This window comes from Manis javanica, chromosome 8 (genome assembly GCF_040802235.1).
Source record: "Manis javanica isolate MJ-LG chromosome 8, MJ_LKY, whole genome shotgun sequence".
Classification (NCBI taxonomy): Eukaryota; Metazoa; Chordata; class Mammalia; order Pholidota; family Manidae; genus Manis; species Manis javanica.
In genome coordinates this window covers 116,556,489-116,583,708 of record NC_133163.1, presented here as the reverse complement: position 1 = coordinate 116,583,708, position 27,220 = coordinate 116,556,489, and the positions used below count along the sequence as shown (strand labels likewise).

General features: G+C 40.0%; 1 long non-coding RNA gene across 1 annotated transcript in view; it reads left to right on the top strand.

Moving 5' to 3' along the window:
* Window positions 1–3,179: 3,179 nt before the first annotated feature.
* The window catches only part of LOC140843195 (uncharacterized), a 68,614-nt gene continuing 44,573 nt past the window's right edge, over window positions 3,180–27,220 (top strand). The window contains exons 1-2 of the long non-coding RNA XR_012120753.1: window positions 3,180–3,243; window positions 3,830–3,867. This is a non-coding gene — a long non-coding RNA (uncharacterized lncRNA). The remainder of the gene's footprint in view (window positions 3,244–3,829; window positions 3,868–27,220) is intronic.

Sequence of the window (27,220 nt, the reverse complement as noted above, 5' to 3'; positions counted from 1 at the left end):
GGATTGATTCTTTGACTCAAGCTTTGAATTCCAATAAACTAAATGGGGTCCTTTCAGCGCAGCTGTCTCTCCGTGGCAAGTCGCAAGCCATCAGGAGAGTCCTTGATCCATCCAAAGAAATAACTTTTGGTCAGTAGCTTCTGAATGTGTGTCAAAGGCCAGGATCTTCTGATATTCAAGAGAATCTCCCAATTCCATATTTTACAGATAGCTTCTAATATCTTAACATTGGCCATGGATTCAATTTTTTTTAACCTCACATAGGACCAGTGGGAAGGGTCTGAGGGTGGCTTTGGCCAGCAGGTAGCCAGTTTGCAGCCTCAGCATAGAGCCAGCCACCATGGCCTTTGGCCTTGAGCGTAAGGCCTCACAGAGGGCTGCTAGGGCTGCTCTTTCCCAGAGCTTCTTCAGGCTGAAGACTAAGGGAAGAGAAGGGAGTCAACATTGGTAGATGCATCCTGCAAAACAGGAAATTCCGTCTGACATTTCCTTCCATTCCTACTGCAGCCCAGTGAGGTAGGTGCTATCGTCACCCCCATATCAACAAAAATAGAAGCTCAGAGATGACATCACTTGCTAAAGTTTCATTTTGCTGCTCAGCTACAGGACTAGGATTTGAAACCAGGGCTATCTGATTAGACCCTAAATCCACGAAAGGAGAAACGATGCCTTATTCCTCTGTATCCTTCTGAACACAGGCCTGGGTGCATAGACAATGCCCTGTAAGCATCGCTAATGGACAATCAATTGATTGAATAAACACATGCTACTTCTCAACACTTAAGCATATGAAATTCCACCAAATGAGAAAAACACCACACATATACAAATAAATGGACTCATCTGAATTGAGCTGTTATCTGAATTGGCATCTAAGAGATAGAGAGTAAATATTTAAAAGAGAATCATGATTACCTACCAGCTTTTCATAAGCTTTTTCTCATTCTTTCTGCTCCTTACCACAAAAAGAACATTTTTGTGGTAAGAAGAAAGTCTAACATTATTTTTTCATGAACATATCCTGAACGGGATTCCATATGCTATAAACCTGCAGTTAGTGTGACTGGCTGATGCTGATGACGGTGATATCTCAACTATGCCCAGTGGTTAATATCTCTGTGTCAGTATTTCACAATATGGAGCTCAAGTTACAGACTTAATCCACTGAAAAAAACATGAGAGGTATTTAGAGTCAAATACCTGTTGAAAGACTCCCCACCTATAGAAACATACAGGGTAGCTCCAGGGGAGTATATCATCATTTTCCTAAAATTTTGGCAGGGAACTTGTAGGAAGCTTGATAAGGTTGGCAACATGGAAGAACATTTCCTGCTCTCGGTGGCACCCAGCCAGTTTCTGACAGCCCTGTGCCAGCTTCCCAGAGCTGCAACTGGCTTGGGGTGATTCTACCTTGATGTTGTTATCCCAGCTCATAACCTATAGAAGCAATAAATGAGGAAATAGAACAGATGAAATGTGAAGCAATAGCAATGAGCCATCACCAATTTAAGAAGTTCAAAATGCATAACTAAGCAACAGCCTTAATCCGAATCCAAACTAGGAACCAAGGTGGACGAGTCCAGAAGAAATTACTGCATCAGAAAAATACAAGGAAAAGAATTAAAATACTCCCTTGACTCCACGCAGGGCCACAGAGGCAGAGATTCTGTTTCCTCCCTCTTTGGAAGCTTGAAATGGAAGTCATGGATGATAAAAAATGATTTTCTGTGTAATTCATTGCACTAAAATATCCTTATATTAAATATCATAAGAAACTGGTCATAATGTATTCATGCATTCACTTACGAAATACGTTTTGATACCCACTCTGCCATAGTTCTGCCCTCAAATCACTGACAGCCCAGGGAGGGGATCAGTCATGAAGACAAATAATTATAAGACAAAATGATGTTCCAGAACAAAAAGGTGGGGAGTATAAAAGGACTGGCCTGACTCCTCCCTTGAAAATGGAAAGCTGAGTGAGGGCCTGAGAATCTGGGGCAGGGGCAGGGGATTCCCTATCACAGATACTTGGGCCATGAAAACTAGAAGATTGAACCAACTCTAGGATCCATGCAGAAAACCAAAGTCCAGAGCCAGGAAGTCCTACAGTGGACGAGACAAAGGTCTGAGCAGCAGCTCTCACTGTGGGCACACAGAGCCCCAGATCTAGGGAACCAGGATGGCCCACAGGAACCTCCAGGCTGGAGCCACATGCTAGGTCTGCTTCTCTTCTGATTGCTCTTACGTGCTTGCCAGGGGCGTGATGTGGGGACAGACCAGCCAAGTTTGAGTGTTAAGGATGCAATGAGGGGTCATGGCTAACGATGAGGCTGGGTCAGTGGGCTGGAGCTATTTGAGGGAGCCCCGGGTGCAGGCTCCAGTCACTTTATTCTACAGACAAAGAGGACTTTATCCTGTAGACAGAGTGGAGACCTTCTCTTACGTCACAAGAAGTGGTTCTGAGCCCTCCAGTACTCAGGACCTCTTACTGCCCTCCTAGGTAGGCCCAACTGTTGGGGGTCGCTGTGCTTTTTTCTGTGTCTCAGAGAACAAGCCATTGGGGAACAGGTGCAAGGTGTTTGCTACAGTTGCTTCCCTGGCTCCTGTCGCAGGGAAGCTTTGCTGCAAGGAGTGCCCAGGGGAGTGCAGATGTCAGCAGGACCCAGGGGTGAGCAACCCCTCTGACCCAAATCCTGGAATAGGACCATGTCTCTGGGCCTTGACCTTTGACCTCTCAGGCTTTCAAGGGCAGCAGAGACCATAACTGCCCGAGAGGCTGTTTTGACAGGCCCCTTGTGCAAACAATTCATCCTTGTATTGAAAGAACGCTGTCTTACTGGGGACACAGCCCATTTGTCCCTGGTCTGTCCCTTGGGGAAAGAGCTGAATTGTACCCACAGCACAAACACCATCTGAGAATCCAACAGACCTTCGCCCTTCCTTCTGTGTATAAATTCAGTTGTTATACCACTTTCGTTGCTGAAAGTCTCAGGGACTCTGAAGGACTATTTCACCCAGCCTCACAGCAGCCCTGTGAAAAAAGTCGTGAGGAGACAGGGTCAGAGAGGGTGAGGCCCACCATTTGTGAAGCTGAGGTTCAAGCCCAGACTTGCCAGAGGCCCCAGTGCATGCGCTTCCCACTGGCTCACCTGCCCTCCCTTCGCAGGGAAGAGACGCCACAACAATGCGAGAGCTGCTGTTTCCAGGGGCCTGGAGTTCCTCCCAATGTTTGCTTGTCAGGTCAGTTGAGTTTAATAATCTTATAACGCAAATCATTCTGACTGGGCCTTGAAGACAACATCTCCTGAAGGTGAAAAGTGTGTGGGGAGAGAGGGTTCATAATAATATTTTGCATTTACAGCATTTTCTATTTTCCCCAGGATTTTAGTTTCCACGGCACTGAGTCACCCAGCCCTCCTGGGAGGGAGCCAGCATGTATTATCTCTGGTTCCTTCTGAAGATTAGGGCAGAGATGAGGCAGGCTGCTTGAGCTGAGCTGCTCCAAGCTTCAGGGGCATCCCCCCTTGGGGGGCTACAGTCCTCCACTGTGTATTAGAAAGCAGGGGGTTTGCATGGCGAGAACCTTCCAGTACCATGCGCTCGCCCCTGTCTGGGGCCTCCTGGAACCTTGTTCATCAGCCCCTGGAGAACAAGCCGCTTTCTCCACTGGGAAGGGCAGGCCACCCTTACCCTCGTGCTCCCTCCCTTTCTTCTCCACAGGCTAAACTGGGGTGGGGTGGGGGTGGTAGGTTACCTAGGGGGAATCTCATCGCAGCAATGGAAAAAATGTGAAACATGCATGCTAAATAAGATCTTTTCCCCACAGACTGAGAGAGCACCAGGAAGTTAAACACTTCACCCCAGGTATGTGTGTGGGTACCTCAAGCCCCCAGGGCCACCACGCTACACAGCTCAGCCCTACCCGGGGCCTTGCCAATCCCTCACCCTGTGCCCCAGTTTCATATTTCTCTGAGAAATCTTCCTCCTTTTTACTTCTGCCATGAGCATCTGACTGGCAAATCTTTCCACTCTGCTTGCAAATCCGCTCCCACTTTTTAGGAAATCCCACCTTCAAATCCAGGGCTTAATCTCACCCCAAAATATTCCCTACCTATAAAATAGTCAGAGAGGTTGGGGAACACCTCACCAGGCTCTGTTTGATCCTCTCCATCACTCCCACTCCCACCACCCTGTGAGTATCAGGTTTGCACCTTTATATTTCTCATTAACCAGTGGTTAACTGTTAGATGGGATACACACGCATCTCTCTTTAATGTGCATCTCTCTTTAATGTGCGGAGTTTTCCGTCTAAAGCCTAAAGCTAAATGAAGTCTGAAAACATCTACTATTTGGCCAGTGCTGTGTTTTCAGAAGTGTTTGAGAATTTGAACTCCTTTAGGCCGGGCGTGCTCTCTCTGTTAGCCACAGTCACCACAGCTTCCGGGTGCCCTGCACCCAGGCTGACTCATTTGTATTATCTGTGCTGTCCCTATAGGCATCTCTATTTGCAACCACTCTTCCAAGCCCACAAAGAAGAGAACATTTTCCTACTTGTCCCCTAATTTGTAGACCTGCTTCTCTCTCCATGGAGTGGGTACTGCATTTTATTATTGACATCTTGCTTATCTCTTCCTCAACCCCCTTCCTCCTTTCAAATAGGCTTCCTTGGCTGTGGTAATTTAAAAATGCCATTACTGAGCCACTTGGCTCTTAAAGGTTGCTCTTCTAACTATACAAGCATATGGTCAAAGCTCTGAAACCATCCCTAGGGGTGGAGCAAGACTGGGGGAGGGCAGGTAACACCATCTCCTTATCACTAAGCCAGCAGAAAAGAGGTCCTGACCTGGTCCTGGGACTGGCCTGCACACTGTGCTGCTCTTTTCAGGGTGAGCAAAAGGGAGTTGCCCTGAATAACTAAGACTCGGGGGAGTGAAGGGGCAGCTAACGTTAGCTGCAGTGGAGGGTCTGGGTCAGGTTAACCGGAGGTCCCAAATGTTGCAACGTGAGCCGCTCTACCATCCCACACACTGCTCCGTCCCACAGCCAGGTAGATGGGATGAAAAATCACAGCCCGCTCTCCCTCCCACCGAGCCAGACTACTCCCTCACCAACCTTCTCAGTCCATCACTCCTGGCAGCCACCACAGCTTGGGCAAAGCTGACAGTTGTAATGAAACCTATTTCCTCCCCTTGGTGTAATGGGAAGGATGCTGGACACCTAATCAAAGACCTGGATTCTGGTTTCGATGCTGCCATTGACTCACTGAGTTGTCTGGGGTTTGGGCAAGGCTGTTTACCTCTGTAGACCTATTTCTTCATCGATTAAATGAGGTGCTTGGGCAGGTGATTAACTGGTTTCCAACCTCATATTAAGGCTGAGTGGAGTGGCAATTTGGGGGAGAAGAGCTGGCAGAGTATAGGAAATGAAGGGGTCCTGTGGGCAGTGTGGCCTTGAGAGGGTCCCTAAGCTAGTAGAATTCATGCCAAAGCCAATGGCCACATTTAGAAAAGCAGGAGGATGTTCCAAGCAGGCCTAATTAGCAATGGCATGGAGGTGAGAACTATTGCCTTGGGAGAGGACCCACACTTAACAATAATCTCATAAATTTCTCCATTAGATGCACGCATTCACTCTTCATAAACATTTCCTGGGTCCAATCATGTGTCGAGGCTTGTGCTAAGTGCTGAGATCCTACTGTGAAGAAAAGACACAAACAGAGCTACCAGTGCTCTAAGCGGGCTTTTTACCCATGTTGAAGCACAAACAGGGCTGGAAGCAGCTTGCCCCATGGCCCTTCTGGAGGCATAAGGAGATGCATTTTAATGGCTGGGCGAGTGTGGCCAAGTCTCCTAACTGCTCCCAGCATTTGTAGAGAAGATAAGCGAGGCACTTCACATACAAGCACTTTGTAATCTGTAAAATCCTCCTGCAGATGCTGTCTATCAATCTTAACTGTAATAATAATACCAATAGGATGACGTGCTGATGGTGGGATTTCAGGCAAGAGTCCTCAAGTGGCAGAAAGCTCTGAAGGCCCCAGGAAACCAGATGATCAGAATAAAGCCAGGTTCGACCCTTGCTCCATGACCTTCCACCTCCAGTGCTTTGACCCAGTTTAGGCTTCCCTCTTAAAAGCTCATAGATCTATTTCCTCACTATAATTACAGGCGAAGCTCAGGATCTCTGTCGTAAGAACTTGTAGAAAAGAGACAATTAACCAAGGCACATAATTGAAGGTTAGATAAATAAATCCAGTGGCAGATGAGGCCCCTTCCTATTGGATACTATTCCCAGTATTCAAGGGCAAAGATAGGAATGTGCTTCATTTAGACCAGAAGATGTTGAGCACTTTATTATTAAGGGCTCCTGTTGAGAAGTGAGGTGCATGTGAATGTGGGCAACGGAGACTTCCGGGTACCTCCTGCCTGGACTGAGTCAACATGCTCCCTTCCCTACCCTGGAGGCTTTCCATGCTACCGGCAGTGGCTCCATTTAAAAAGTCTGCTAATCATGGGATTGGAGGGAACATTTAGTGTAGAGACAGTGTGACTCCTGTCACTGAGTAGAACAATGAGAAGTTCAAAAATAGTAGTATCCACTAGTGGAAAAACCAATAAACATATAATTTCCAGGTAATTACTATCATATAACTAGCTCTCTGCTTTTATATGCACCAGTGGAAATTGGGTTGGGGAGCAATTGTAATGAAGTTTAATAATCACAGTACATTCCACAGCAAAATGAAGATCTTTTTTTCAATATAAATTGAGGGCCAGGGAGCACCAAGACTGGCTGAACCCAGGCCCAATTCCATTGGTTGGTGAGCCAGGTTCCTGAGTAATAGAGAATGGGTTCTGGGCTCAGAATCAGAAGAGCTGGTTTTTAATCTAGCCCTGCCTGGTCACATCATGTCACTACTCCATGTCCCTCTAATGTATAAAGTGATGACATAGCTAAGTCATGAATTCTCTTCACACTCAAGTGGGTGAAGATTGGTTCTTGGGAGGCAAAAAAAAAAATCTTAGATATTTCAGTGGTTTATGGCCTTCCAAAGCTCAACCTGATCAGGCAAGAATCTCATTCCTTAGTGTTTAATTTATTTCTCTCATTGTGTTTTCTTCAGTATCAAAAGAACAGCACAAAAAAAGAAACAGCATTGATGCTAAGTTCATGGAAGACATGCAAAATGCATGCAAGATCAGTGCTGCAAAGCTATGACAGATAGATGGCTGTGAGGGGGGACTTTCTCTTCATCACTTGCTCCATCAGAAAGTCCTTTCATGAGGGATGGCTCATGCGTGCCTATGGGCTGCCATTAGTGGTCCTGTGGGTGTTGTTTATGCTTACTTCTCAGTGCTTTTGTGTGTGACTTGGGCTTTGAGAATTAAGTAAAAATAGTTTATGTTTTGCTCTTTCATTCTAATAAATTATTCAACCCATCAATAGTTACGTCATGCTGAAAAGAAAAAATGTCAGCAAAATCTGAAAGAATATCTAGCCAAGCAACATGCACACACACACAAACACATGCACGCGCACAAGTACATACATGGATAGTCAATATATCTGTGGTATTAAAATTTCCTGGTGGCAGTGATTAGGGGGAAAAATGTCTAAAAAAGGCTCTCGGGAAGGTACTAATAGTTTAAGAATACTGCACTAGATGATTCTAAGAGTACTTCTATCTGTGAGATTCTGAAGGTACATAACTGGAAATTGTCCTGTGAGTTGGTATCCACCCACCACAGCAATTTTACTTATTTTCTTGTGAATTTGGGAAAGTTACTTAATCATTCTGAACCTTAAATTTACCATCTGGAAAGGATGGCGTAAATGTATGAATACATAGCAGCATTGCATCTTTCTCCCAGGGGAAGAGAAGTAAACTAGTTTGACCAGTGTCTTAAATTGTGTTCTCCTGAAAGCAGAGCCTGAGACAAGGACTCGGTACAGGTAGTTTTTTTGGGAGATGATCCCAGGAAGCAGGAGTGAGGGAATGGGCAGAGTGAGGTAGGGAAGGGGGAAACCCAGTAAAGAGTGTTAGTGGGTTACTGCTGTGGACAGGCGGGCTTCAGTTCTGCTGGCAAACCTCTGAGGGATCACGTAAAATGCATCTCAGAATTGTTCTTTTGAAGGATGGGAGGCTGGGGCATTTAAGCCCTGATTTTTATTCTCCATGGCAGAAGGTTACCCCTTGGGGTATTGACTTCTATGCACTTCAAGGCTGCCCTGCACTTGAGGTGAGCTGCAGGGTAGGTGGAAGACTTGGGGCAGAAAAAGGGGTGAGATGCTGAAATAGAACATTGTCAGTATGCATGGAAATATCCATCACGGCTGCAGTGGTGACACAGAGAACCTGGCCACAACTGCCACAGAGTGTGTATTGAGGAGTAGCTCTGGCCACAGCACCATTCATACATGCACGCATCCATGCGTCATCCATGCACCCAATCTATCTCCATCAATCCATTCACTATAATCCTTCCTATTATGATAAAGGATTTGAGGTGAGCCATCAAAATGTGCTTATTCCTTATTTCTGGGATTGCCTTCTTCTCGGATTAAAAAAAGGGCGAGTGGAATGGCTGATGTTACAGCCCTCTGTCAGCGTTGGGTTCTAAAGTCTAATAAGAACAAGTATTGAAAAGGTAGATGGAGTATGGACTGCCAGCAGCTCATCACGACTGGATGAAGTGAAGATGTGTTCTGGGGAGGTTGGCTGGTTGTCCAGAGAAGCAAGGCCCTCACTCCAGAACCTGGTCCTCCACACTACAGCTTCAGACACTTAGTTTTTGAATCTGCATGTGACTCGGCCCTGGAAATGGAGGTGAAGATTGTTACGGAGCTGTAAAGGGGACCTTGATTCAGAATTCCCAAGTTTATCACATACAGCAGAGGCCAAATGATTAATTTACAACGGGTTTTAATTGTCAGGAGAATCAGAACTCTATGGGCTGATCAGCACATTCTCTCCCTACAGGTAAGCTATATGGGGAGTCAAATGCTAAACACAGGGCTATTTGGGGAGTCTGGATTCAGAGCCACGGGAGGGAGCAAGGGGCCTTCATGGAAGGCATTACTGAGCTGTGACTGTCTGATGCATGCATCCCCCTTTGGGAGCAAGTTTGAAGGGGGACTTACGGTGAGCTACCTTCTCTCCTGGCAGTGTTGAAATACATGGCCAAATTCTGTTCTCTGAGTCCTCTTACTCCAGCTGTCCATACTCTTTGCTGAAACTTCGTATAACTCCCGGATTGGATACAATGCAATCAATTTTCAGCCAAGTTCCTCAGCTGAAATCACATTCCAGTTCTGCCTCCCAGGAATGACATCCAAAGCCCTGTGGCTAGAATCCTGGGAGTGCTCAGCCCTTTTCATCTCCTACAAAAGGTTGCTTTAGAGTGGCTGATGGCATAGCCACCGTAGATCCCTGACAACACACACACCCTCCCCAGATCTACTCTGTGCCCTACCCCATGCCCCAAGGTCTGCCTCTGGGGATGCAGGTTCACTCTAGCTGGCAGGAGACTGGGGACAGGAAGAGATATGGGCCAGATCTTTTTCCTTCCTTCTATCATCTCCCTGCTGTGATGGCCTACCTTTGGCAGTGGCTGCCCCCATCCATAGCTGCAGCTCCTGATGGGCCGTCCCTTCCTCCTGGTCAAGCTCATATGGGGCCCAAGAAACACTATTCATTCCTCTCGTTGCTTCAGGCCTAAGGGCGGTAACAGCATCCTTATTCTCTCAGGTGCCAGTCTCTGAGTGCCCCAACAGCCCGTGGTGGCTCCCTGAACTCTGCTCACAAGTATCTCCTTCTATCAGGTGTCTTCATTAGAACCAGGGGGGCATTCTACTTCTTGTTGGGACCCCGATCATTACAGAGGATGTCCTTACTCTCAGGGTCTTGGTAAGCACCCATAAGAGTTTCCCACTCTTCACAAGAAGGGCTTTATGTTTTGCTTTGTTTTGTTTCTTCTTTTCAAGATCTATTTTCCAAAGGTAAGGCTATAGTTTAAAAAGGTAATATTATACACTGTTGTCTGTTTCTTTCACAAAAAAGGATATTGTTTCTTTTTTTAAATTTTGCTATCATTAATGTACAATTACATGAACATTATGGTTACTAGACTCCCCCTATTATCAAATCCCCACCTCATTACAGTCACTGTCTATCAGTGTAGTAAGATGCTATAGAATCACTTACTTGTCTTCTCTGTGTTATACTGCCTTCCCCGTGTTCCCCCACGTACATTATATATACTAATCATGATGCCCCTTTTTCCCCCTTATCCCTCCCTTTCCACCCACCCTCCCCAGTCCCTTTCCCTTTGGTAACTGTTAGTCCATTCTTGGGTTCTCTGAGTTCACTGCTGTTTTGTACCTTCAGTTTTTGCTTTGTTCTTATACTCCACAGATGAGTGAAATCATTTGGTATTTGTCTTTCTCTGCCTGGCTCATTTCACTGAGCATAATACCCTCTAGCTCCATCCAAGTTGTTGCAAATGGTAGGATTTGTTTTCTTCTTATGGCTGAATAATATTCCATTGTGTATATGTACCACATCTTCTTTATCCATTCATCTACTGATGGACACTTAGGTTGTTTCCATTTCTTGGCTACTGTAAATAGTGCTGCGATAAACATAGGGGTGCATATGCCTTTTTGAAACTGGGATCCTGCATTCTCAGGGTAAATTCCTACGAGTAGAATTCCTTGGTCAAATGGTATTTCTATTTTGAGTTTTTTGAGGAACTTCTATACTGTTTTCCACAATGGTTGAACTAGTTTACATTCCCACCAGCAGTGTAGGAGGGTTCCCCTTTCTCCACATCCTCGCCAACATTTGTTGTTGTTTGTCTTTTGGATGTTGGCCATCCTAACTGGTGTGAGATGATATCTCATTGTGGTTTTAATTTGCATTTCTCTGATGATTAGCGATGTGGAGCATCTTTTCATGTGCCTGTTCTCCATCTGAATTTCTTCATTGGAGAAGTGTCTGTTCAGCTCCTCTGCCCATTTTTTAATAAAATTATTTGCTTTTTGGGTGTTGAGGCATGTAAGTTCTTTATGTATTTTGGATGTTAACTCCTTGGCAGATATGTCATTTACAAATATATTCTCCCATACTGTAGGATGCCTTTTTGTTCTACTGATGGTATCCTTTGCTGTACAGAAGCTTTTTAGTTTGATGTAGTCCCACTTATTCATATTTGCTTTTGTTTTCCTTGCCTGGGCAGATATATTCATGAAGAAGTTGCTCATGTTTATGTCCAAGAGATTTTTGCCTATGTTTTTTCCTAAGAGTTTTATGGTTTCATGACTAACATTCAGGTCTTTGATCCATTTTGAGTTTACTTTTGTGTATGGGGTTAGACAATAATCCGGTTTCATTCTCTTACATGTAGCTGTCCAGTTTTGCTAACACCAGTTGTTGAAGAGGCTGTCATTTCCCCATTGTATATCCATGGCTCCTTTATCGTATATTCATTGACCATATATGCTTGGGTTTATATCTGGGCTCTCTAGTCTGTTCCACTGGCCTGTGGGTCTGTTCTTGTGCCAGTACCAAATTGTCTTGATTACTGTGGCTTTGTGGTAGAGCTTGAAGTCAGGGAGTGTAATTACTCCTGCTTTATTCTTCCTTCTCAGGTTTGCTTTGGCAATTTGGAATCTTTTGTGGTTCCATATGAATTTTAGAACTATTTGCTCTAGTTCATTGAAGAATACTTTTGGTATTTTGATAGGGATTGTAATGAAACTGTAGATTGCTTTAGGCAGGATGGCCATTTTGACAATATTAATTTTTCTTATCCATGAGCACAGGATGTGTTTCCATTTATTGGTATCTTCTTTAATTTCTCTCATGAGTGCCTTGTAGTTTTCAGAGTATAGGTCTTTCAGTCCCTTGGTTAGGTTTATTCCTAGGTGTTTTATTCTTTTTGATGCAATTGTGAATGGAATTGTTTTTCTGATTTCTCTTTCTGCTAGTTCATCGTTAGTATATAGGAATGCAACAGATTTCCATGTATTAATTTTGTTGCAACTTTGCTGAATTCAGATATTAGATCTAGTAGTTTGGGAGTGGATTCTTTAGGGTTTTTTATATACAACATCATGTCATCTGCAAATAGTGACAGTTTGACTTCTTCCTTATCAATTTGGATGTCTTTCATTTCTTTGTGTTGTCTGATTGCCATGGCAAGGACCTCCAGATCTATGCTGAATAAAAGTGGAGAGAGTGGGCATCCTTGTCTTGTTCCCAATCTTAAAGGAAAAGCTTTCAGCTTCTTGCTGTTAAGTATAATATTGGCCGTCAGTTTGTCATATATGGCCTTTATTATGTTGAGGTACTTGCCCTCTATACCCATTTTATTGAGAGTTTTTATCATGAATGGATGTTGAATTTTGTCAAATGCTTTTTTCAGCATCTATGGAGATGATCATGTGGTTTTTGTCCTTCTTTTTGTAAATGTGGTGGATGATGTTGATGGATTTTCGAATGTTGTACCATCCTTGCATCCCTGGGATGAATCCCACTTGATCATGATGGATGATCTTTTTGATGTAGTTTTTAATTCAGTTTGCTAATATTTTGTTGAATATTTTTGCATCTATGTTCATCAGGGATATTGGCCTGTAATTTTCTTTTTTTGTGGTATCTTTGCCTGGTTGTGGTATTAGAGTGATGTTGGCCTTGTAGAATGAGTTTGGGAGTATTCCCTCCTCTTCTACTTTTTGGAAAACTTTAAGGAGGATGGGTATTAGGTCTTCACTAAATGTTTGATAAAATTCATTGGTGAATCCATCTGGTTCAGGAGTTTTGTTCTTAGATAGTTTTTTTATTACCAATTCAGTTTCTTTGCTGGTAATTGGTCTATTCAGATTTTCTGTTTCTTCCTGGGTCAGCCTTGGAAGGTTGTATTTTTCTAGAAAGTTGTCCATTTCTTCTAGGTTATCCAATTTGTTAGCATATAATTTTTCATAGTATTCTCTAATAATTCTTTGTATTTCTGTGGTGTCCATAGTGATTTTTCCTTTCTCATTTCTGATTCTGTTTATGTGTGTAGACTCTCTTTTTTTCTTGATAAGTCTGGCTAGGAGTTTATCTATTTTGTTTATTTTCTCGAAGAACCAGCTCTTGCTTTCATTGATTCTTTCTATTGTTTTATTCTTCTTGATTTTATTTATTTCTTCTCTAATCTTTATTACATCTCTCCTTCTACTGACTTTGGGCCTCATTTGTTCTTCCTTTTCTAGTTTCATTAATTGTGAGTTTAGACTGTTCATTTGGGATTGTTATTCTTTCCTGAGGTAGGCCTGTATTGCAATATACTTCCCTCTTAGCACGGCCTTTGCTGCATCCCACAGATTTTTGAGGTGTTGAATTATTGTCATTTGTCTCCATATATTACTTGATCCCTCTTTTTATTTGGTCATTGATACATTGATGATTTAGGAGCATGTTATTAAGCCTCCATGTGTTTGTGAGCTTTTTCATTTTCTTTGTGTAATTTATTTCTAGTTTTATACCCTTGTGATCTGAGAAGCTGGTTGGTGCAATTTCAATCTTTTTGAATTGACTGAGGCTCTTTTTGTGGCCTAGTATATGATCTATTCTGGAAAATGTTCCATGTTCACTTGAGAAGAATGTGTATCTTGTTGCTTTTGGATGGAGTGTTCTGTAGATGTCTTTTAGGTCCATCTGTTCTAATATATTGTTCAGTGCCTCTGTTTCCTTACTTATTTTCTGTCTGGTTGATCTGTCCTTTGGAGTGAGTGGTGTGTTGAAGTCTCCTAAAATGAATGCATTGCATTCTATTTCCCCCTTTAATTATGTTAGTATTTGTTTCACATATGTAGGTGCTCCTGTGTTGGGTGCATAGATATTTATAATAGTTATATCCTCTTGTTGGACTGACCCCTTTATCATTATGTAATGTCCTTTGTCTCTTGTTACTTTCTTTGTTTTGAAGTCTAATTTGTCTGATACAAGTACTGCAACTCCTGCTTTTTTCTCGCTATTAGTTGCATGAAGTATCTTTTTCCATCCTTTACTTTCAGTCTGTGTATGTCTCTGGGTTTGAAATGAGTCTCTTATAGGCAGCATAAAGATGGGTCTTGTTTTTTTATCCATTCAGTGACTCTATGTCTTTTGATTGGTGCATTCAGATCATTTACATTTAGGGTGATTATCAATAGGTATGTACTTGTTGCCAATGCAGGCTTTACATTCGTGGTTATCAAAGGTTCAAGGGTAATTCCCTTACTATTTAACAGTCTAATTTAACTCACTTTGTATGCTATTACAAACACAACCTAAAGGTTCTTTTTTTTCCCTCCTTTTTCTTCCTTCTCCATTCTTTATATGTTAGGTATCATATTTTGTACTCTTTATCTATCCCTTGATTGACTTTGGGGGTAGTTGATTTGCTTTTGCATATGCTTAGTAATTAATTGTTCTATTTTGCTGTGGTTTTATTTCCCCTGGTGACATCTGTTTAGCCTTAGGTATACTTCCATCTATAGCAGTCCCTCCAGAATGCACTGTAGAGGTAGTTTGTGGGAGGTAAATTCTCTCAGCTTTTGCTTCTCTGGAAATTGTTTAATCCCTGCTTCAAATTTAAATGATGACCTTGCCGGGTAGAGTATTCTTGGTTTGACGCCCTTCTGCTTCATTGCATTAAATATATCATGGTACTTAAAGAGCTTTATATTTTTATAGGACAACATGTGTTAGTATAAGAACAAAAGCAATTAATATGACATGTTTAGAAACCCTAGACAAGTATAAAGTGTTTCAAGAAATGTCTCATCTGCCCATTAAGGAGGAGAAAATTATGACCGTCAGTGACCTTCTCAGTCACAAACCAAGGAGGTCATGTCGGTCCTGCAAGTAATCCCATTTCACTTTGTGAGAAAATAGAGGTGTCAGGTTTAGAAATTAAATAGCTTATCAAATTTTAACTCTCAATTATAGATATTAAGGTTATTAATTATTAAAATTCTAATCATGCATTAAGGTACTTTAAACATTTAAAAATACATGGAGCTTCTAACAAATTAAGTTTTACAAAAAGAACATTGGTTGAAATGAACAGAATTTGATTTCTCTGGGCCTCCCTTTCTCCTTTGGTTTGGCAGAACAATTTTTATTATCATTCTTGCTAGTTTAAAAAGTCTAAGATTCCATGATCCCATGGAGATTTATTTGCCTATCAATGTATTAGAGGCTCAGCTTATCTTTCACTTATTTAACCCACTAATATTGCTGTGGAAAAAGTATTTGGCACCCACCAACTAGAAGGCTTTATTCCATGCCCAAGACCAGTTCAGGTCCCTAAGCCTCCTCTGGCACCCTTGCCCACAAAGATCTCACCCCTCTTTTCCTCATCAATATGGAATTTTAAACCATACTGCTTGGCATCTGACTGCATATATTTTGTTCCCAAATTGTTTCATGGGTATCATTTCTGACGTTTTCGATAAAGTTATAAATTATTCTGGGATAGGCTCACTATCATATGTCATCGTATTCCCTCTGCCCCTCAGAACAAGGACCGGTTTATAGATATTATACATGCATTCATGGAATATTCATTGAACACTTCCTTTGTGCCAGGCACAATGCTAAATTCAGGACATCTAAAGATGACTTAGATAAAATGCAGACTCTTATGTAATTCAAACTCTAGAGATGACAATAGATTTGTAAATATAAAATTCTATTATGTCCTGATGCATGCTTAAATGAAATCATGGTCATGAATACCAGGGAGAACAAGAAGGGGTGAAATTTAATATAGATGTTGAAGAATAGGACTTTTCTAAAAGTGCAGAGGTGGAAGAGCATTCCAGTAATGGGAATTACAGGTGAAAAGAACCATGTGTCTACTGAAGAGCAAACAGTGGGGTGTTTGGGGATAGCACTTTGGTGGGGATAGGGATTTCGGGGGAGAGGAGGTGCTGCAGAGACCCTTCATGACCTACTGGAGCTGGAGTCCTAAGACATGAGTCTGAATCCTAGTTCAGCTTTTCCTTCTGTTCCACTGGGCACAGCACCATTTGTGAACCTTATCTCTAAACAAGGAGAATAACACCTACTTCGTGTTGCTTTTGCAAGGATTAAGCAAGATAATAAATGGGAAAACAATATTCAATTTCCTGCCATATCACTTACTGGCTATGGGATATTAGACAAGTTACTAAATCATTCTGAGCCTCAGTTTCCTTGTGGGACCAATAATAAGGATACTTACATGAAATTATGTTTAGAACTTCATTGCAGGATTTCCCCCTCTGCATAATTGGTATGCATTTCTTTCTGATAAGAAGCATTATGGAAGGAATTGCTTTCCCTTCCCCTCCCTGGCTGCCAGGAAGCTCAAGCACATTTTGTGCCCAGTCCCAGCAAACACGTGACCTCTTTAGTGAGTGTGTCTGCCATCTTCTCCTCCCAGACTGCATTCTCCATGTTATTGTTCTTTTTTAAGTTTGCCCTTCACTGGAAAGTTTAGATTCTTGATTCCTTTTTCCACCTAATCTGCTTCTTTTCCATGAAAATATATCCTCTGAAGAGATAGGAGTTTTAATGCGTGCAGAATATTGTTGTGAATTGAAGCAGCTTTATTTAACCAATCCCTTGCTGAACTTAAATGATATTAATAATTTGAACGTTGGATCCCATGTAGAAATGTAATGATTTCCTATCCTCATATTTAGGTAGACAATAGAGAGAGAGAGAGAGAGAGGAACAGAGAGGTGGGAAAATAAAAATTAACAGATATATAGGTATCAAGACCCAAAATTATGGCAGTGCAGCATTACATACACCTGGGTGTTTTAATTTATTAGTATTAGTTAATTTTTGATTATTCAAATAATACCCGGATACATTCTCCACATAAAAAATATTGCACACTGATGGCCAGGCTAAAGTCTTTTTGGAACCCCTGACTCCAGCACCCTCTCTGCCTCCCCAGAGGAAACCGTTATCATCAGTTCAGTGTGCAAAGTTTTCTGCCCTTTCCTGTATATATTCCCATAGAAAATGGACTCATTTCTATATTTGGACAGGTGATCTTCTGGGCTATGCCTGGGGTTGCCCTTCACATTCATGATTACTTTTTAAGACAGGCCATGTGTATACACACGTATATAAGTGAAATAATTTATGAAATCTAACAGAGAAAAGGTATCATATGGGAAATATCTCCATTGAAACTCCACAGCCTTTAAGAAAATAGAGAGCTCATGTTCCTCCACTAGCTTCCAGCTACTTTCTCTTTCCTAGTTTAGTCTGTGAGCACCAAGGGCTTTCAGGAGCTTGCAGGGCAATTGACCCATTTTGTGTCAGAAAGGTGAATGTGTATGAAGGAAAAGTCCTTGGACACCTCCCCACCCCCATTCTACAGATGGGTATGTGAAGGCCCAAGAAGAGAAAGGAACTTCCAAGTTCACACAACTGGGTTGTAGCAGGTCTGGGATAGAAACCCAGGCTTCTTGATTTCCAGTCCAGGTCCCTTTGCACATTCACATGCCCAGTTCCTGCTTTCCCTCTGGGAGCTCACACACAAACCAATCTGGGTGCACTCACTCAGAGGGGATAAACAAACACAGTCTGCGCTGTACCCACACTGTGTGCATTGCAGATGATGTGGGATAACTGTGAAACCAATTCATTCATTCATTCACTTATCCTGATGTTCATGGAGGGCCTTGTCTTCTCTTCCAAGAGGAGCTCTTCAAGAGCTCACAGCCCAGTGGAGGACATAGGATAAGTTCAATAACAGCTGAAGTGCCACATCTAAAGTGCCGAGTGCCATGGGAGAGGTGGAGAGTACAGAGAGCTCAGATACCATTGCATCTAACGTGGGGCTTGGAAAAGGCTTCTTGGAATAGGTGTCTTCTGAGTGGGCCTTGAAGGATGATCAGGTTAGATGAGGAGTAGTAAGTGAAGAGAACTCCACACATAGCCAAGACCCTGAGGAAGAAAAGCAAGGAGCTTTTTGAAGAAAAGGCAGAGCTCTGATGAGTGGACAACACAAGGATGGAGCTAAGCTTAGTCCCCTTGCTTTGGATTCAGGAAGCACATATCTTCAAGTGTATGCCCCAGATGAAAGACACCTGGCCTTATATCTCTGAATCCTCTTGATGCCTGGCAAAGTCATGCTTACATTATATTATCATGGATTATGTTATTAATAATACATAACATTACATTAAACACAAATTTCATGTAATATACACAATATAGTATATATACATACATATATTCAGGAGAGGGGAGGAAGATGTGAACAGGAAAAAAGGGGAGTAAGTAAACAGACAAGAAAATTACTTCCCCTTGTCTCCTGCTCGTTACCCTTCCCTGGAGGTACTGTGTTCCCTCTTTCTAGGAGTCTAAATAAATTGTCGGTTCAATCCTGTGTGGTACTGGGTTGTGTCACAAGTGATTTGATGGTAATGCTGAAGTATGGTAATCACTATTTATTACTTCTTAGAAGTTACAAACAGCTTTGCTATTCTCAGTCCCAAGAGGAATGTGTGACTGTCACAAATCCCTTCAGGAACTAGGAACAAACACAAAATCCTCTATTCTTTGGGAGAAAAAAAAATCCTCTCCAGTGATTAAGGAAATGCCAATTAAACAATATGAAATATGATTGTTCTCTTCCCCCTCAAATTAGCAAAACTTTTAAAAGAATGAGAATATGCATGAACATGATTGGGTTATTCCAATTCATATGAATCAAGTATGTATTAAGAAAATCTTAAAATGATCATATCCACCAGAGAGTAACTAACATTTCTATGGAATTATCCAAAGGAAGAAATCTGAAATGTGAGCAGAATATTAAATACAAGAGTATTCACTTCAGTAATATTTATTACTGGGAAAAATTGGAAATTATAGAAATGCCCAACATGAAGGTTATGATTAAGTAAATTACAATGAACCCAGTCAGTGGAGTTATACAGGCCCTACAGTGGATGTTCATGTAAGAGTTTTTAATGGCATAAAAATGTGTGTGTGCATGTGTGTGTGTTAGTTTGTTTATCTCTAAATACTCTGGTGTGTTTTTTCTAAAAACAAACTATTTTACGTAACAATAATCAAAATTGATAATGATATGACACCATTACTTAATCCAAGACAAAAGCATTTCACCAGTAATATCCTTTACAGCAAGGGGAAAAAGTGTTTCTTCGGATCGAGGATTTAATCTAAGATCCTCCATTGCATTTAGTTGTCATATTTTTTTAGTCTCCTTTAATCTGCAACAGTTTCTCATTCTTTTCGTGGCCTTTGTTATTTGGGTACCTTGCAACAGTAAAGGGAAGTTATTTTGAAGAACGGCCCTCAATCTGGGTTTGTCTGATGTTTCCTCATGATTAGATTCATGGTTATGCATTTTTGTCAGAAACAAGGGAAGTGATGGTGTATTAACTTTGATCACTTGATTAAGTTGGTGACTGTCAGATTTCCCTGCTATAAACTTACTACTTTTCCCTTTATAGCGAATAAGCATCTTGTGGGGAGATGCTTTGAGACCATGTAAGTATCCTGTATCTTGCTCAATTTCCCCCCCTAGATTTAGCATCTGTTCATTCTTGTTTTACTATGGTGGTTGCCAAATGGTAGTTATCTGGTTCCATCAATCCTTCTTCATCTACTAGTTGTAAGAATTACTCTAAGGAACAGCTTCCCCTCTTTTCTCATTTATTTATTTATTTGTTTGCTTTCATATAGGCATGGATTCTTGTTTATGTTTAGTCTAGGAATTATTATTTATTATATCATTATTTATTTTTATGCTCAAATTATCCCAGATTTAGCCATGGGGAGCTCCTCCAACAGACTCCTGTGTCCTTTTGTTATTAACGCCATCATTTGCGGGGGTTACTTCCATACTGTTTTATGCAACAAGATGTTCCAGGCTTCTCTTGTCCTGTCCATGTCTCAGTCCTAGAACTGGTTCCTTCTCCAAAGAAGCTTTGGTTATTTTTAGTAGATAATAGTATTTAGAAACCAAGGTTTGGGCAATAAGCATAGTCTTTGCTATTAAAATGTCATTGCCTCTGGGCCCTGTCAGCAATTACAGCTGGGAAACACATATATCTGAAAATATGTTTTCAATACCATATTAAGTGGAAAAATACAGACTTTTTATATATGGCAGACTGAGTCCACGTCCAACCCTAGAAAAGATGCGGTGATGAGATACATGTTCAAGTACGGGCCTTCTCTGTTGTTCAAAAGTGTGAGGAATCTCTGTGAAACTGAATGCAGACAGGATTGGGTTAGAGAAGAAAGGAGCTAGAGCAGCAGCTGCAGTGAATCTCCTGAAAGGAGAGAGCAGCTCCAAAATGTTCCACGTCCAGAAGTGATGGGAGAGGACTGCAAATAAGAGGGTCCAGGGGAAACTGAGAGGGGAATTCATTGGGAACAATAGCAGGAACAGCCAAGCCTACTGACTCTGGTTTCTCCATGTACCCTGTGTGTAAAAGCCTTGAGGGTAAGGACTTGGATTAATGAGAAATGGCCATGTCCTGAGTGCTGTCAAAGTCTGGAAGGAATGAGAAACATCCAAGCCTAGAAGACCAGCTGCTGAAGTTCCCGCCCAGCAGCAGGTCTTGCCCATCAAAATAGTATGGAGTATAAATTCCAGCAGCTGTTTTGCCATTCCCTATAAGCAAAGTGCTTAACCAGAGGCAGCCATCAGCCTAACAAAACACTGCAACTGCAAAAATGCACACAGAGTTGAGACTCACCAAATGCTTGTGATGTGCAATATTGTAAAGAAGAAATCATAAACCCAACAAAAAGATAAATACACATCTGAGGAAACAGTTAATAGGGTAATCAGAATTAGATTTAAAAACAAGTGTAATTCTAAATCCTCAAACAGATAAAGAAGAGTATATCATTCATGAAACAGGAATAGCTGGTTGTAAAAAAAGAAATGATTAGAAATTTTTTATAAAAGATGTAACTATTGAAACTAAAAAAATAGATGGGCTAATAGAATGAACACAGTTAAAGAGTGAATCAGGGAACTGGAAGATGAGATCTAGGAAATCCTTGAAAAGGCAACAAAAATAATAGAGATGGATGGTCAAAAGAAAATTTAAAGATATGGGGGATAGGTTCATAAGTGCCAATATCTATCTTGTAAGATTTTCAGAAATATAGGATAGAGATAATAAAGAGGAACAATATTTAAAGAAATAATAACCAGAGATTTCTAAGAATTAATTTAGAAAAAAAGGGTTAAGTCTTGAGATTGAAAAGGTCTACCAGGTACCAATAAGATAATTTTTAATCCATATCTGGACTCAGTGAAATTTCAGAACATCAAGGATAAAGAAGAAATTCTAAATTAAATGCTGTTAGAAAAATTCAGATTTACTTACCACAAAAGAATGACATCAGATTTCTTTTTGCCAACATTAGTTCAACATCTTCAAAATACTAAAGATAGGAAAATTTAAATTTATTTTTTAGTAGCTAATTGTTATTTAAATGTGAGGAAGAAATAGATGTATCTTCAGATAAAAACATACTCAGGAAGTTGACTCACCTCCTCCTTCCCAGAACGTTTGTGAAAACAAAACAAAACAAAACAAAAAACAATTAGATCTTCTCCAGTTAAAGAAAAAACCAAATCCAAAGGGTCATACAAAACCAAAGGTGAACAAGAACTTAAGAAATCTTAAGGACTTCCCTAAAAAGTTATAAAATAACAACCTGGAACTAAAATTTCACATATTTGCATATATGTGTTAAAAATCAATGTTAATAAACACATGAAAAGAAGTTCAACAAACATCGTTAGTCATTAGGAAAATGCAAATCAAAACCACTTCACACCCACTAGGATGGCTATAATAAGATAAATAATAATAAGTATGTGGAGAAATTGGAACCTCATACATTGCTGATGGAATTGTGAAATGGTACAGCCACTTTAGGAAACAGTTTGACATTTCCTCAAAATATTAGATATAGAGTTACTATATGATCTAAGAATTGCTCTCCTGGGATAGACCCTAAAGGATTGAAAACCTGTGTCCACACAAAAACCTGCACACAAATGTTCACAGCAGCATTATTCATAATAGCTAAGAAGTGGAAACAACTCAGATGTCAATCAGCTGATGAAGAGATAAACAAAATGTGGCATATTCATATAGTAGAATTTTATTCAACCATAAAAGAAATGAATTACTGATCCATACAACATGCATAAACCTTGAAAACATTACGCTAAATGAAAGAAGTCAGACACAAAAGGCCAAATATTATATGATTTCACTTATATGAAATGTCCAGAAGAAGCAAAACCACAAAGAGAGAACATAGATTAATAGTTGCTAGGGGAAAGGAGTAGGGAAGAATGGAGAGTGACTGCCAATTGTTATGGGATTTCTTTCAGGGATGATTAAAATGTTCTGAAATTAAATAGTGCTGATAGTTGGCAACTCTATGAATATGCCAGAAACATTGTTATATACTTGAAAAGGGTGGATTTTATGGTACATGAATTACAAATCAATAAAGCTACTATAAAAAATGAGTGTTACAATAGAATATAATTCAGTCTAAAAAAAGTAAATTCTCAAACATGTTAAAACATGGATGAACTTTGAAGACATTATGCTAAGTGAAATAAGCCAGTCACAAAAAGACAAATATTGTGTAATTCCAATTATATGAAGTACCTAGAGTAGTTAAATTCATAGAAATGGAAAGTAAATGTTGATTGCTAGGAGCTATGGGAAAGGGGATGCAAAAGTCATGTTAAAGGGGTTCAGAGTTTCAGCTGGAGAAGATGAAAGAGTTCTGGAGATGGAGGAGAGTGATGGCTGCACAACATGTGAATGTACACGATGCCACAGAACTATCCATTTAATAATGGTTAAAATGGTAAACTTTACTTTATGTACATACATTTTTTACCACAATAAGAAAGAATGTTGACCACTAGAATGCCTGAATAGAATATGCAATTTTCTTTTTATCAGTAGGTGAAAAAATGGAATAGATTAAACAATAAAGTTTAAACAATGGAATAAAAAATGGAATAGATTAAACAATGATTCCAAAAAAAGTCGAAGAGAGTGGGGAAAAAAATAAAAGAAACTCAGAGAAAGCATGAAAGTAGAAAATACAAACAAGAAAGTCAGAAACGAGTGCAAGAAGATCAGTAATTATAGAAAGTGTGAATGGTTAAACTCATCTATTATAAGATAGTTTTCATTTTGAATTTTAAAAAATACAGTTATACATTGTATAGAAAATACAATTTTAAAAATTAAACAGGAAAAAAAACATGGGCAAAAATCTCTTGGACATAAACATGAGTGACTTTTTCATGAACATATCTCCCCAGGCAAGGGGAAAAAAAGGAAAAATGAACAAGTGGGACTATATCAAGCTGAAAAGCTTCTGTACAGCAAAGGACACCACCAATAGAACAAAAAGGCATTCTACAGTATGGGAGAATACATTCATAAATGACAGATCCGATAAAGGGTTGACATCCAAAATACATAGAGCTCACGCACCTCAACAAACAAAAAGAAAATAATCCAATTAAAAATTAGGCAGAGTTGCTGAACAGACAGTTCTCCAAAGAAGAAATTCAGATGGCCAACAGACACATGAAAAGATGCTCCACATCGCTAGTCATCAGAGAAATGCAAATTAAAACCACAATGAGATATCACCTCACCCCAGTAAGGATTGCCACCATCCAAAAGACAAACAACAACAGGTTTGTGGCGAGGTTGTGGAGAAAGGGGAACACTCCTTCACTGCTGGTAGAAATGTAAACTAGTTCAACCATTGTAGAAAGCAGTATGGAGGTTCCTCAGGAAGTTCAAAATAGAAATACCATTTGATCCAGGAATTCCACTTCTAGGAATTTACCCTAAGAATACAGCAGCCCAGTTTGAAAAAGACAGATGCACCCCTATGTTTATCACAGCACTATTTACAATAACCAAGAAATGGAAGCAACCTAAGTGTCCATCAGTAGATGAATGGATAAAGAAGATGTGGTGCATATACACAATGGAATATTATTCAGCCATAAGAAGAAAACAGATCCTACAATTTGCAACAACATGGATGGAGCTAGAGGGTGTTATGCTCAGTGAAATAAGCCAAGCAGAGAAAGACAAGTACCAAATGATTTCACTCATATATGGAGTATAAGAACAAAGAAAAAACTGAAGGAATAAAACAGCAGCAGACTCAGAGAACCCAAGAATGAACTAACAGTTACCAAAGAGAAAGGGACTGAGAAGGATGGGTGGGAAGGGAGGGATAAGTGGGGGAAAAAAGGGGACCTTATGATTAGCATGTATAAGGTGAGGGGGGCCCAGGGAGGGCTGTGCAACACACAGAATACAAGTAGTGAATCTATAGCATCTTACTACATTGATGGACAGTAAAGTATAATGGGGGTTGTGGGGGGGGCTTGGTGAAGGGGGGAACCTAGTAAACATAATGTTCCTCATGTAATTGTAGATTAATGATACCAAAATAAAATTTAAAAAGTTAAACAGGAAAGTTGAAAATCAAAAAAGAAAAAATACCTGGCAAATAATTGGCAAAAACATTTTTCAGATTGATAAAAGAAATATAACTTCTTTGCCAAGAAATCATAACACTTGTGAGTTGCATGCACCTAACCACATAGCTATGCAATATACAGCAAGATTTCACAGAATTACAAAGTGAAATTTATAAATCTCTATTTATATTGAGAGACTTTAACACATATCTATGACAAATTAGTAAGACAGAAAGTATAATGATATGGACTACCTGAGAGAAAAGTGTATTAGTTTAAGTCACATTAGCCTGTAACAACTAAACCCTTAAATATCAGGAGTAACCTCAGAGGTGTATTTCTCTTTCATGTAAAGACCAGTCTTTGGTCATGGGGTACTGATGAAGGATCTCTGCTCCATACAGTAATTCAAGGATTCAAGTTTATCAATACTCTGCCAGCTTCCAAATGTGACTGCAAGGTCACCTGAGTATTGAGACCCAGCCAACAGTCATGGTAATAGAGGGAATGGAGAATTACATGTGAACTGGTTCTGAAAGTGACACATAGCTTCGGATCACAATCTACTGGCTGAAATTCAGTCACACGGCCCCTTAAATGCTGGAAAGGTCAAGAAATGTAGCCTAGTTGTATACCCAGGAAGAAGGTGGAAACAGGTTTGTTTGTCAGTTAGCTACTCTTTAATACAGTAATTAACAACTTGTACATCTAATGGATACATGTAGAATTCTGAACCCAACAGAGAATGCACATTCTTTTCAAACACAAATAGAACATTTACCAAAATTGACTTAAATATTAGGCTACACAGGAAGTATCCCAAAATTTTTTTAATTGATGTAATATAAAACACTGATGACACAGAAATAAATTAGGTGTCAACAACAAAATAAAGATGGCTAGAAATGCTACACATCTGGGAATTTTAAAGCAAAGGTCTAAATAATGTGTTAAAGAAAAAAATCATAATAAAATTAGAATTCAATGAAATCTGCTTTGGGATGCAAAGTAGTTTTTGGGAAATACATAGAGTTACATGCACTTATTATAAAACAAAAAAGTCTAATGGTAAACAAACTTAGCTTTTGTGTAAGGGTAACCATAACAAAGTACCTCAAACTGAGTGGCTTAAAATGACAGAAATTTTTTGTCTTACAGTTCTAGAAGATAGAAGGCTGAAATAAAGGTGTTGACGGGGCTATACTCTCTCCAAAGGCTCTAGGGAAGAATCTTTCCTTGCCCCTTGTTAGCTTTTGGTGATTGCTGGCAGTCGCTGGTATGCCTTGGTTTACAGCTGCCTATCACTCTACTCACTGCCTCCATCATCACATGGCATTTTCCTCGTGTGACTGTCTATGGGTTCAAATCCCTCTTTTCTTATAGGGACACCAGCCATATTTTATTTAGGGCCCATCCTAATTCACTATGACCTCACCTTAACTTGATCACATCTGTTAAGATACTATTTCCAAATAAGGTCACATTTGTAGAGGTTCTAGGTGGACATTAATTTTGAAGGACACTATTCAACACAGGCCAGCTTCTGACAAGATATAAATTGGAAAAAACCCTACAAAATATAAAGAAAGTAGAATAAAGGAAGGTAATACTGCAGTAGAAAGCACTGAAATAGGAAAAAATTAATAAATAAAAATTATTCCTCAAAAACACTTAAGACAGACTTTTTCAAACTTGAAACAAGAGGATGCAAACTAACATTATATATAGATGAACAAAATGGTCAAACTACAAACTACTGACTCAGAAGAGAACTTAAATTTATTTAAAAACTACTAAACAACATTATGCAAATAAATACGAAACCCAGATGAAATGGAAACAGGAAAATATAAATTATCAACTATAAAAGAAATTGAAATGATAGTCTCAGATCTATTCACAAAGAAGGTACTGGTCCATGTGTTCCTCTGGGAGTTCTATTACAAGGGAACCTTTTTGTATAAGCTACAGACTTCCTATCTTATATAAACTGAGAGAAACTAAAGGAAGGAAAGCTACTCATCTTATTTTCTTGGTGAATGTTCCATATGAACTTGAGAAAAATGTTTATTCTGCTGTGGTTGGATGAAGGAGTCTATATGTTAATTATACCTATTGATTGATGGTGTTGAATTTGACTATGTCCTTCCCGATTAGGTGCCTGGTACATGTGTCCATTTCTGACTCATCTCTCAACATACATATGAATATATATATATGATATAAATATAAGCATACATAATCAAATACATTGTTGCTATTTTGAGTAAACCATTATCTGTTAAATCAATTAAGAATAAAAAAGAGAAGTTTCATTTTACTTTCACTTATTCTTTCTTCAATGTTCTTCTTTTCTTTATGTAGATGCATTTATTATTATTATTTTCCTTCTCTCTAGAGAACTTTTAAAATTTCTTGCAAGGCAGGTCTACTGGCAACACATTCCCTCAATTTTTATTTATCTGAGCGAGTGCTTCTCTTTCACTTCTGAAGGATAATTTTGCAGGGTACAGAATTCTAGATGGCCAGGTTTTTTATCTCTCAACCCTTTAAATATTTTCCCTCTTTTCTTGCTTTCGCGGTTTCTGAGGAGAAATCGGGTATAATTCTTCTTTATTGATCTATATGGAGGGTGT